Source organism: Helianthus annuus, chromosome 8, assembly GCF_002127325.2.
Source record: "Helianthus annuus cultivar XRQ/B chromosome 8, HanXRQr2.0-SUNRISE, whole genome shotgun sequence".
NCBI lineage: Eukaryota > Viridiplantae > Streptophyta > Magnoliopsida > Asterales > Asteraceae > Helianthus > Helianthus annuus.
The window spans coordinates 143,894,099-143,906,018 of NC_035440.2; the positions used below are offsets into that span (position 1 = coordinate 143,894,099).

At 38.5% G+C, this 11,920-nt stretch overlaps 2 long non-coding RNA genes across 2 annotated transcripts; both read right to left on the reverse strand.

Annotated features, from left to right (window-relative positions):
* Nucleotides 1–3,286: 3,286 nt before the first annotated feature.
* Nucleotides 3,287–4,321, reverse strand: LOC110927767. Its single transcript, XR_002585880.2, has 2 exons — nt 4,197–4,321; nt 3,287–4,112 (listed from the first exon to the last, which is right to left on the reverse strand). It is a non-coding gene; the product is annotated as an uncharacterized LOC110927767 (long non-coding RNA).
* A 5,454-nt stretch (nt 4,322–9,775) lies between these two features.
* LOC110927765 lies at nt 9,776–10,820 on the reverse strand. The gene is made up of 2 exons (XR_002585879.2): nt 10,686–10,820; nt 9,776–10,601 (listed from the first exon to the last, which is right to left on the reverse strand). It is a non-coding gene; the product is annotated as an uncharacterized LOC110927765 (long non-coding RNA).
* Nucleotides 10,821–11,920: the final 1,100 nt, after the last annotated feature.

Consider the following 11,920-nt stretch of genomic DNA (forward strand, 5'->3'; position numbering starts at 1 on the left):
TTCCCAAATCGACTTAGAAGTTTCACCATACTGAAGCAGTGAAAATATATCCTCTCTGATAGATTGTTGAAGAAGTGTCTTCATTCTTAGTTCTGCTGAATGTTCTTTCTTGTCATCCGCTGTGAAATCTTTCAGATTAATCAACTCACGTCTATCATTTCTTGGTTTGTTGTATCCCAGCGTTAAACAAATCCAGCTATCATATGCATATGCTTGAACCCAATTCTCAAATCTTTCATACCACCAGTGATAATCTTCAATATTCATGAGCTTTGGTGGTCTTTGATGATTCCCGTACACATTATCATAACTCAAGCTTTCCGATATCACTTTTGTAGCATTCTTTGGAGTAATTGGTACATCTTCCGAAGTAAATGCGTTGTAAAATGTGTTATAAAACTCTTCTCCAAAATCTGACATCTTTAATCACTTGAAACCAATGACCTGGAAGCAAAACAAGCAGATTCAATTAGTTCAAACAATATCAAGGAAATTGAAATACACTAACTCTCGATGTCGTGTAATAATCTTGACACTTGAATGAAAACCAGACTAATCGAACAAGCGAAAACCAATTTTGACAAATAAACGAGCCAATTGTTTTACAAATGAGCGAACTAAGAACTGTCACTAAAAGCGATTCAAAAAGAATCCTTTGAGCGAACCAAATGATGTTCAACCGAGCGGATCAAGAACTGTTCGTTCAAGCGGACTGTCTTTCGAGCGACCCAATAATTGTCAAATAAGCGGACCAGAAATGTTCAGATGAGCGGTTCACAGTGTTTGTTCGAGCGGTTCAATAATTGTCAGATAAGCGGACCAGAAATGTTCAGATGAGCGGTTCACAGTGTCTGTTCGAGCGGTTCAAGATACTACTTTGGAGCGGTTTAGGACCAAACGTGTACGAATAAGCGATCCAAGAATGTCTGAAAAAGCGATCCAGACACTAATTTTGAGCGAACCAGGACCAAAATTGTACGATAAGCGGTCCAAGATGTGTCCTAAAGGCGGTTCATGATGATGTCATATGATCGATCCATACTTCGAACATGTTTTGACCTGTTTTTAGATTGAATTTAAGTCTGAAACTTTCTAGGGTTTATTATTGTCCAATAATACACGTCCTGTGAAAAATTCGTCCAATTTTAACCGTGGAAACTTGTATAGATTGAAAAAGAAGGTGTAGAAGACAGAAAAGGATCAAGTTTGAGCTGAACTCTTCTTCCTGAGCTCTGATACCACTTGTAGGATCGTCGTTGACCCTGAATGAGTCGATCAGAAGAGTCGTTTTCCAATTCAAAGGCGGAAACAGTGAATTATGTCACACCCCGAAATATCAGAGCTGGCGTGACTAGACCGGTATCTTCATTGCACAGCGGAAGCAAATAAGCTAAGACTTCTAGAAATTGAACGCCGCTAAGTACTCGAACTCCAATGGGTTCTCTTATTCCAACCGTTCCATAGTCTTAAAAATGCAAACTGAGAAAGAACATGCGAAAAAGTCAACATAAAGTTGAGCGAGTTCATAGTTTGTTTTGAAAAGATTTAAAACAAATCTTTTTGATAACCGGTTTAAAAGTTGTTGAGAAAATATAGAAAATCATTTTCCCGGCATGATATATGAAAGTTGTGAGTCTAGCCCACGAGAGTCTTTGTAAGCAGGACTAACACGTCCTCTTATTTGTACATAAGTTGAAAGCGTTGTCAAAGTTTGTAAATACATGTATTCTGAGTTTGCATCAAATGAATAAAAAAAACATTTGAAAGTTTTAGTGTTGTAAGTTGGTATGTAAAGCGTCTATGAACATGTTGATCATTAATGTTTCGCGAGGACATTAATATATGCGACGACATAGGAGGTACTCAACCCGCGTAGGCAATTTAAGTGTCGAACTCTCGACGCTGGACACAACAGCACTCTAAGTGGTCACCCATGGACCGTGAGTGGGGCTCGCCCGTACCCATTAGATCTAACCTTTGTTCCTTGGTCCTCAAAAGGATTAATGGCACCTCAGTTACAGCCTATGCTCACATGATCTAAGAGTTCATTCCATAACTTAATCATACCTAAGTTTGACATGTATTTCAAAAGAAAAAAGGGGACATAAACTCATTGGGTTGTCTCGTTGTTCGTACGCAGAACAACCCAGTCCCGTTGTAGTAACTAGGACATTCCTGTCACTAGTCATGAAAATCATGCACGTTTGTGAAAATACGCGTTTGTTTTGTAAAACCGGTATGTTTAGTATAAACCGTTCGTAAACCATTTGAGTTCCTTGAAATCCATTCGCAATATGGTTTAGAAATATGAGTTTTCGTTCAACGAAAAGTTGTTTATTTTTGCAAAACTTGCATGTCTTTCCACCCCCGAAAACATTTATAAAAATGTAAAACAGTAAAAAGTGGGGGTTATGAACTCACCTTGACATTCCTGTGCAAAGCTAGCTTAACGTGATTTCGTGGTGTCGTTCCAAAAATGTGAACTTGCTAGCATGCATCCTACGACATTCCTACCAAAGAATACTTATAAGTTTCTAGTATAACGATGTAGTTAAACTACGTGTCCGAGCTCTACCGAGTTGTAAATAAAACGACTTTACGAAGGTGTTGTTAGTTTGACTTAAAATAACCAATCGATGGTTATTTGATCCCGTTTATGGTCGGGATAACGCTAAGCCTCGGAAACAACTTAATTTCCGAGTGATGTAGGATATATATATTTATATATATATATATATAGATATAAGTATAATTACAAAGTCGTGTTAGTTCTCGAGAATAAAAGGCGTAGATGAAATAGTAATACGTTCTCGTAGTTTTCGTAAAGTGTAAGTATATATAATATATATACTAGTTATCAACTAAGTCGGTTAGCAATGTGTTATAATTGTGCGATACGTGTCGTGTTCGGTTAGATGTTTGAAACGAATAAGCTTTATAAGAGTATTCGAAGTCTCGACACTCGAAATAAATATAAATAATTATATTTTATGTTATATATTTTCCGAATACTAGACTTTTGAAATACGGTTTCCGAATCATTGACATTAGGAATAAATATAAGACATTATATTTATTTTATAAAATATAATTTTCAACGTTTGAAATAAATATAACTAATTATATTTATTTTATAAAAGTGTTAAAGTTTCAATATGTTTTCGTTGACTTGTAATCCACTTTTGTCGAAACGTTATAAACGCGTTTTGTAAGTCGTAAAGTGTCGCCAAAATAAATATACTCTTATATTTATTTTATAAAAATACCTCAATCTCGTTAGACGTCGTTTATATAACATAATCATTTTTGATATTTCGTATTTTGACGAAAATCGAACAGAGTTTCCCCTGTTTTTGGACGATCCCGACAATCAAACTGTCGATCTTTTTAACAAAATTCAACAATTTTCACCAAGCAAACAATATATACTAAAATTTATACGAAATACGACAAGGTAAAATGTAACTAATCACTAATCGATTCGGGTCGAGCTCGGTTCGCGTAGTATAAAAATCTATACTAATTTCGTGACGTTAACTTTACCGGATCTTATGTTTGACCAGTTGACCCTACAGTTGACTGCTTGACCAGAATTGACTTTTGTTGACCTGACCCGTTTTGAATTGAATCTGAACCTGTCAAACCGAACAAACTTGAGGTGAATCGAGACCGAACCAAAAGTAAACCGCATACTCAAAACTGACCCGAGATGATGTTTAACTGACGTTGACTAGCTGTTGACCTGTTGACTAACAGTTGACCACCTATTGACCCGAGTGGACTCGGGTGTTGACCGAGTCGACGCGCTTTGACCTGAGTCCGAACCGAGTTAACTCGGTTTAACCGAGCTGACTCAGACCAAAAACCCGAACCATACTAAACTGAGATGAACCGAAACCCATTAATCTATTGAACAGAATCCCACGCGACCAATTCTGACTCGAGTTTAAACCCGAGTTAAACCAAACCATAACTCGAACCCGCTGCTGACCCGAACCAAGACATGACCAGATCTGACCCGAATTCGAAATAATCCGCAACCTGACCCGAGACTCGAACCAAACGAGACCATAAACATCCAAAGTCCTCCCGAGCCGACTCGCGCCTTGAAGCTTGAACCGAAAAATAACCATATGTGAACCAAACATCATCAGCTTCAGTTTTGTAGGAAAGAAAATGAAATGGAGGGTGTTTACCGGTTTAAAATCGTCGGACCGAGACACAAACCACCGCCACGCCGCTATTGTCGCCGCCTTGAGCGGCGGCGCCGCTCCTTCTCCGCCATCCTTTCTCTCTCTTCGGTCTCGCTCTCTCTCCGTCTCTCTCTCTTTCACTCCTTGTTCTCCTGATATGTGAAGAAGAAAGGGGGGGGGGGTGTCTGTGTGTCATGAGGGTGGGTGTGGCCGGTGTTATGGCCGGCACCGGCTCTGCTCCGGTGATCGGAGGGGTGAAGGGGATGAGGGAGTGGAGGTGATTTAGAGAAAGGTAGTTCTTCTCTGTGTTTTGATCTTGAATGAATGGATGCAGAAGATAAGTCCAGACAAAGTGAGAGGGAAGAAAGAGGGGTAGCGGCTGAAGGATAATGAGATTTAGGGTTTCACACTACTCATATATACACTAGGTTAAGATTAGTGGGCTTTGGGCTTGGGCCCAAGGCCCACAAGCCCAATATCATGCGTTCAAGCGGCCCGAAAATTTCTACGAACTCATTTTCAAAACCCGAGCATCATAAAAATGTCGTAGGATAGATTATTAGGGTCAAAATGCGTAAAGTGATGTCGGAAATTTAGTGTTTGATGCGTACGATTGTCGCCGCGTTTAAAATCGCGTAAAATATTTATTTTGTCATTGCTAACGCGTTTTTCAATCCGGTTTTGTCTGCGAGTACTAAAATTTAATTACAAAACTAAATATGTCGTAAAATTTCAGTTTTGGAAGTAATACGCGTTTTCGATGCTTCCGTTTTGTTGCCGGTGCGCTCCTGCAGTCGCGTTTTTCGTTCAAGTTTGCGTTTTGTGACGTACGGAAGCGCAATAAATTCACAAAATTAAATATATAAACATAAAATACTCGACTAAGATTTGTATTTGTCGGCGTCGTCAGTACTTTGAACGGTGTCAGTTCGTTATCTCTTAATGCTTAGCAGATCTCTCGAAAATCACCGTATGCGAATTGTAACGTCAGATAGCGTTCCTAGGCTTACCAAGGGCCTAATTAAGTTAATTCGCGTCATAAACACTACTTATTATCGGCTTAAACGTTTGTTAATCGCGTAATTAGAAGCCGTTAATTACCGGTTGTCACATTCTCCCCCTGTTGCAGAAATTTCGTCCTCGAAATTTAGTGTATGTTATCTCCTCAAAGTTGTGTCGTTCCTAGGTAAGTCCGAATAATACCAAAGTGAATGACCACGTAATCGAATCAAAACTGATTCAGATTTTGTGAGTGTAAAGACATTTTGCATCGGTAGGAACCCAACGGTTCAACTGAGTTTGTTCTAGAAATCGATGTCAAGTGAACGAGATGTTGTGATACTATCACCAATGTGACTAGCTTTACCAGATTCAACAAAAGAGGAAATTCAACCAATGGAATTCCAAATGAACGTTCACAAACTGCAATCAATTTTTGAAACAACAGAATATAATACCAACGGAATCTAGCGTTGGTTGTTGTATAAGTGAAACTCGAATTCAACAAACTCAAATAAGTAGAATCGTAAAAATGATCTATCAACTCTTGAACCATCAATGAATAAAATCAACGTGTTGCAAGGATACACCGAAATGAAATACAACCGAACCTGGTGTATCATCGTCTTAATACATAATTGCATTAAGACTATTTAAATGATGTGTCAAACGAAAAGCATAAATAGTTACGCATGATACGGCTGATCGTGATTAGCACAAGCTACAAGTTTATACCGACACCACAAGGTGTCGTAGTAAATGAAACAATTCAATAATAGCGGTGATCAAACAAGTATCACCGTGTTTGAAATCGAATGAAAGGTTTAACGAAGTAATTACGAATAGTTGCTCCAAACAAATTACATAGGATTTTCAATTGAAAATGAAACAAATAAATAATGTTTTCGAGCGAAGATGAAAAGCAATAAGTATCACAAAATGTTCGCTCAATGGTGAAAGAACCGTTAAGAGGTACACCGAAATATGACATGAACTTGTGTACCATTATCTTAATACACGATTGTATTAAGACTGCTTTAATATGACAATTAACAAAACGGATTTAATATAAACAAACAAATAATTAATTAATTAAATCCGTACATGATGTGTGCAAACGAGATTAGCGCAAGCTTCAAATTTGTGAGAACGTCACCACAAGGTGATCGTGATCAAGGAAACGATTCAATGAAGTCGAAGACCAAACAAGCATGTTATGGTTCAAAGCAAATGAAGTGCTTGTTAGGATTATTTCAAATATGATGGCCTCAATCCATCATATGGAATCTTGAATCGAATATATATTGTGAGCAAGTTCAAACAATTGAACTTGATTTAGTCACATTACAACAAGGAATACATGTATCAACACGAAAATTTTTGACATGGTTACAACGAAAAACCATGTATGTAGCTTGAAAAGGAAAGGAGTTTCAACAAGTTTCGTTGACTCGATATCAAGGAGTCAACACTTTGCAACAATGAAATCATCCAATTCACAATGCAATAATCGACATAGCGAAACAATATTGAACGTTGATAAAGCAACAATTTCAAGTGAAGCCACATGCGTAACGAACAACGCATGTGTAACATATGGATTTGTCAAGAATGAAGCAATTAAGTGTTCGTTATCATGAAATAAAATCCTCGTGATGCAATGGCCATTAAGGGGAGTAGAAATGCAAAAATCTACTCACTATATGCAAGAAGTCGAAATTTCAACAAAAGAAATGTAAGGACTTTACCTGGATTCTCGTGTGATGACTGATTGTTAGATGACATTTCCATGGAATGTCGAACATTGTGTAATCGTCATTAATGAGGTTGGGGGAATGCGAAGGCATGTGATTTTCTTTTCGTAGCGCCAACAACTGTGAGTCTCTTTATACTAAGTACCGACTGTTGTGAAATCATGTTCTAGCGTACCTCAGCGAGATTCGTGTCGTTTGCAGGATCATGTGGCAAAGTGCTGCATTGTAGTCGGTAGTTCTCCCGCTATCGGGATTAGTGTCGTTGCTATGGTGCCCAATCATGTTTTCCCAAGGCCTTGTCTCGAAAGTCGTGTGAGTTACTTCGACGTCCACTGACGTGTAGTTTAAGTTTCATGTATACTTGTGCACTAGCGTTTCGTTCTGCGTAGAATGTGATGTGCTCCGACATCCGTTTACGTATAATTTGAGTTTTCATGTATTCGTGTGCACTGGCGTTTCGTTTCGCGTAGGTTACCTGCTCGGGTAAGTAAGATAGCATAGACAACATAATATAATGATGTTTGCCTGAGTTGTTTGTCACGGTTTCTAAGTGAGGACCTTTAATGGGTTTCGACATAAGTTTTCCAAAGGTCCTAAATGCATGTTATCCAAAACTCTCAAAGTTTTGCTTAATGTATGAATCTGTTTCGTGACCCGTGTATCAACACAACACTTGTGCATGTTTAAAACAAAAATTTTTGACTTATTGTATTCGGCAACGGTTGGAACCCATATTCGAGTCTTAGGCGTTCGGTATGCGTTTAAGTCTTAATAATCTAAGACCCCAGAGTATAGTGTGGTTAGAGCCTAGGTATCTCTACAGAAACCTAATTCGCTGTAACCTATAGCTCTGATACCAATCTGTCACACCCCGAAATATCAGAGCTGGCGTGACTGGACCGGTATCTTCATTGCACAGCGGAAGCAAATAAGCTAAGACTTCTAGAAATTGAACGCCGCTAAGTACTCGAACTCCAATGGGTTCTCTTATTCCAACCATTCCATAGTCTTAAAAATGCAACCTGAGAAAGAACATGCGAAAAAGTCAACATAAAGTTGAGCGAGTTCATAGTTTGTTTTGAAAAGATTTAAAACAAATCTTTTTGATAACCGGTTTAAAAGTTGTTGAGAAAGTATAGAAAATCATTTTCCCGGCATGATATATGAAAGTTGTGAGTCTAGCCCACGAGAGTCTTTGTAAGCAGGACTAACACGTCCTCTTATTTGTACATAAGTTGAAAGCATTGTCAAAGTTTGTAAATACATGTATTCTGAGTTTGCATCAAATGAATAAAAAAAACATTTGAAAGTTTTAGTGTTGTAAGTTGGTATGTAAAGCGTCTATGAACATGTTGATCATTAATGTTTCGCGAGGACATTAATATATGCGACGACATAGGAGGTACTCAACCCGCGTAGGCAATTTAAGTGTCGAACTCTCGACGCTGGACACAACAGCACTCTAAGTGGTCACCCATGGACCGTGAGTGGGGCTCGCCCGTACCCATTAGATCTAACCTTTGTTCCTTGGTCCTCAAAAGGATTAATGGCACCTCAGTTACAGCCTATGCTCACATGATCTAAGAGTTCATTCCATAACTTAATCATACCTAAGTTTGACATGTATTTCAAAAGAAAAAAGGGGACATAAACTCATTGGGTTGTCTCGTTGTTCGTACGCAGAACAACCCAGTCCCGTTGTAGTAACTAGGACATTCCTGTCACTAGTCATGAAAATCATGCACGTTTGTGAAAATACGCGTTTGTTTTGTAAAACCGGTATGTTTAGTATAAACCGTTCGTAAACCATTTGAGTTCCTTGAAATCCATTCGCAATATGGTTTAGAAATATGAGTTTTCGTTCAACGAAAAGTTGTTTATTTTTGCAAAACTTGCATGTCTTTCCACCCCCGAAAACATTTATAAAAATGTAAAACAGTAAAAAGTGGGGGTTATGAACTCACCTTGACATTCCTGTGCAAAGCTAGCTTAACGTGATTTCGTGGTGTCGTTCCAAAAATGTGAACTTGCTAGCATGCATCCTACGACATTCCTACCAAAGAATACTTATAAGTTTCTAGTATAACGATGTAGTTAAACTACGTGTCCGAGCTCTACCGAGTTGTAAATAAAACGACTTTACGAAGGTGTTGTTAGTTTGACTTAAAATAACCAATCGATGGTTATTTGATCCCGTTTATGGTCGGGATAACGCTAAGCCTCGGAAACAACTTAATTTCCGAGTGATGTAGGATATATATATTTATATATATATATATATAGATATAAGTATAATTACAAAGTCGTGTTAGTTCTCGAGAATAAAAGGCGTAGATGAAATAGTAATACGTTCTCGTAGTTTTCGTAAAGTGTAAGTATATATAATATATATACTAGTTATCAACTAACTCGGTTAGCAATGTGTTATAATTGTGCGATACGTGTCGTGTTCGGTTAGATGTTTGAAACGAATAAGCTTTATAAGAGTATTCGAAGTCTCGACACTCGAAATAAATATAAATAATTATATTTTATGTTATATATTTTCCGAATACTAGACTTTTGAAATACGGTTTCCGAATCATTGACATTAGGAATAAATATAAGACATTATATTTATTTTATAAAATATAATTTTCAACGTTTGAAATAAATATAACTAATTATATTTATTTTATAAAAGTGTTAAAGTTTCAATATGTTTTCGTTGACTTGTAATCCACTTTTGTCGAAACGTTATAAACGCGTTTTGTAAGTCGTAAATTGTCGCCAAAATAAATATACTCTTATATTTATTTTATAAAAGTACCTCAATCTCGTTAGACGTCGTTTATATAACATAATCATTTTTGATATTTCGTATTTTGACGAAAATCGAACAGAGTTTCCCCTGTTTTTGGACGATCCCGACAATCAAACTGTCGATCTTTTTAACAAAATTCAACAATTTTCACCAAGCAAACAATATATACTAAAATTTATACGAAATACGACAAGGTAAAATGTAACTAATCACTAATCGATTCGGGTCGAGCTCGGTTCGCGTAGTATAAAAATCTATACTAATTTCGTGACGTTAACTTTACCGGATCTTATGTTTGACCAGTTGACCCTACAGTTGACTGCTTGACCAGAATTGACTTTTGTTGACCTGACCCGTTTTGAATTGAATCTGAACCTGTCGAACCGAACAAACTTGAGGTGAATCGAGACCGAACCAAAAGTAAACCGCATACTCAAAACTGACCCGAGATGATGTTTGACTGACGTTGACCAGCTGTTGACCTGTTGACTAACAGTTGACCACCTATTGACCCGAGTGGACTCGGGTGTTGACCGAGTCGACGCGCTTTGACCTGAGTCCGAACCGAGTTAACTCGGTTTAACCGAGCTGACTCAGACCAAAAACCCGAACCATACTAAACTGAGATGAACCGAAACCCATTAATCTATTGAACAGAATCCCACGCGACCAATTCTGACTCGAGTTTAAACCCGAGTTAAACCAAACCATAACTCGAACCCGCTGCTGACCCGAACCAAGACATGACCAGATCTGACCCGAATTCGAAATAATCCGCAACCTGACCCGAGACTCGAACCAAACGAGACCATAAACATCCAAAGTCCTCCCGAGCCGACTCGCGCCTTGAAGCTTGAACCGAAAAATAACCATATGTGAACCAAACATCATCAACTTCAGTTTTGTAGGAAAGAAAATGAAATGGAGGGTGTTTACCGGTTTAAAATCGTCGGACCGAGACACAAACCACCGCCACGCCGCTATTGTCGCCGCCTTGAGCGGCGGCGCCGCTCCTTCTCCGCCATCCTTTCTCTCTCTTCGGTCTCGCTCTCTCTCCGTCTCTCTCTCTTTCACTCCTTGTTCTCCTGATATGTGAAGAAGAAAGGGGGGGGTGTCTGTGTGTCATGAGGGTGGGTGTGGCCGGTGTTATGGCCGGCACCGGCTCTGCTCCGGTGATCGGAGGGGTGAAGGGGATGAGGGAGTGGAGGTGATTTAGAGAAAGGTAGTTCTTCTCTGTGTTTTGATCTTGAATGAATGGATGCAGAAGATAAGTCCAGACAAAGTGAGAGGGAAGAAAGAGGGGTAGCGGCTGAAGGATAATGAGATTTAGGGTTTCACACTACTCATATATACACTAGGTTAAGATTAGTGGGCTTTGGGCTTGGGCCCAAGGCCCACAAGCCCAATATCATGCGTTCAAGCGGCCCGAAAATTTCTACGAACTCATTTTCAAAACCCGAGCATCATAAAAATGTCGTAGGATAAATTATTAGGGTCAAAATGCGTAAAGTGATGTCGGAAATTTAGTGTTTGATGCGTACGATTGTCGCCGCGTTTAAAATCGCGTAAAATATTTATTTTGTCATTGCTAACGCGTTTTTCAATCCGGTTTTGTCTGCGAGTACTAAAATTTAATTACAAAACTAAATATGTCGTAAAATTTCAGTTTTGGAAGTAATACGCGTTTTCGATGCTTCCGTTTTGTTGCCGGTGCGCTCCTGCAGTCGCGTTTTTCGTTCAAGTTTGCGTTTTGTGACGTACGGAAGCGCAATAAATTCACAAAATTAAATATATAAACATAAAATACTCGACTAAGATTTGTATTTGTCGGCGTCGTCAGTACTTTGAACGGTGTCAGTTCGTTATCTCTTAATGCTTAGCAGATCTCTCGAAAATCACCGTATGCGAATTGTAACGTCAGATAGCGTTCCTAGGCTTACCAAGGGCCTAATTAAGTTAATTCGCGTCATAAACACTACTTATTATCGGCTTAAACGTTTGTTAATCGCGTAATTAGAAGCCGTTAATTACCGGTTGTCACAAATTAGACGCTCAAACTAAATATAATGCTTCACTTTATTGATTTTAGCAATGTTTACAACCTGGAAGCAAATCGACAGCACTTCGTTACAAATTTCGAACCGTTACAAATGAAATAACCAGTCACCTAT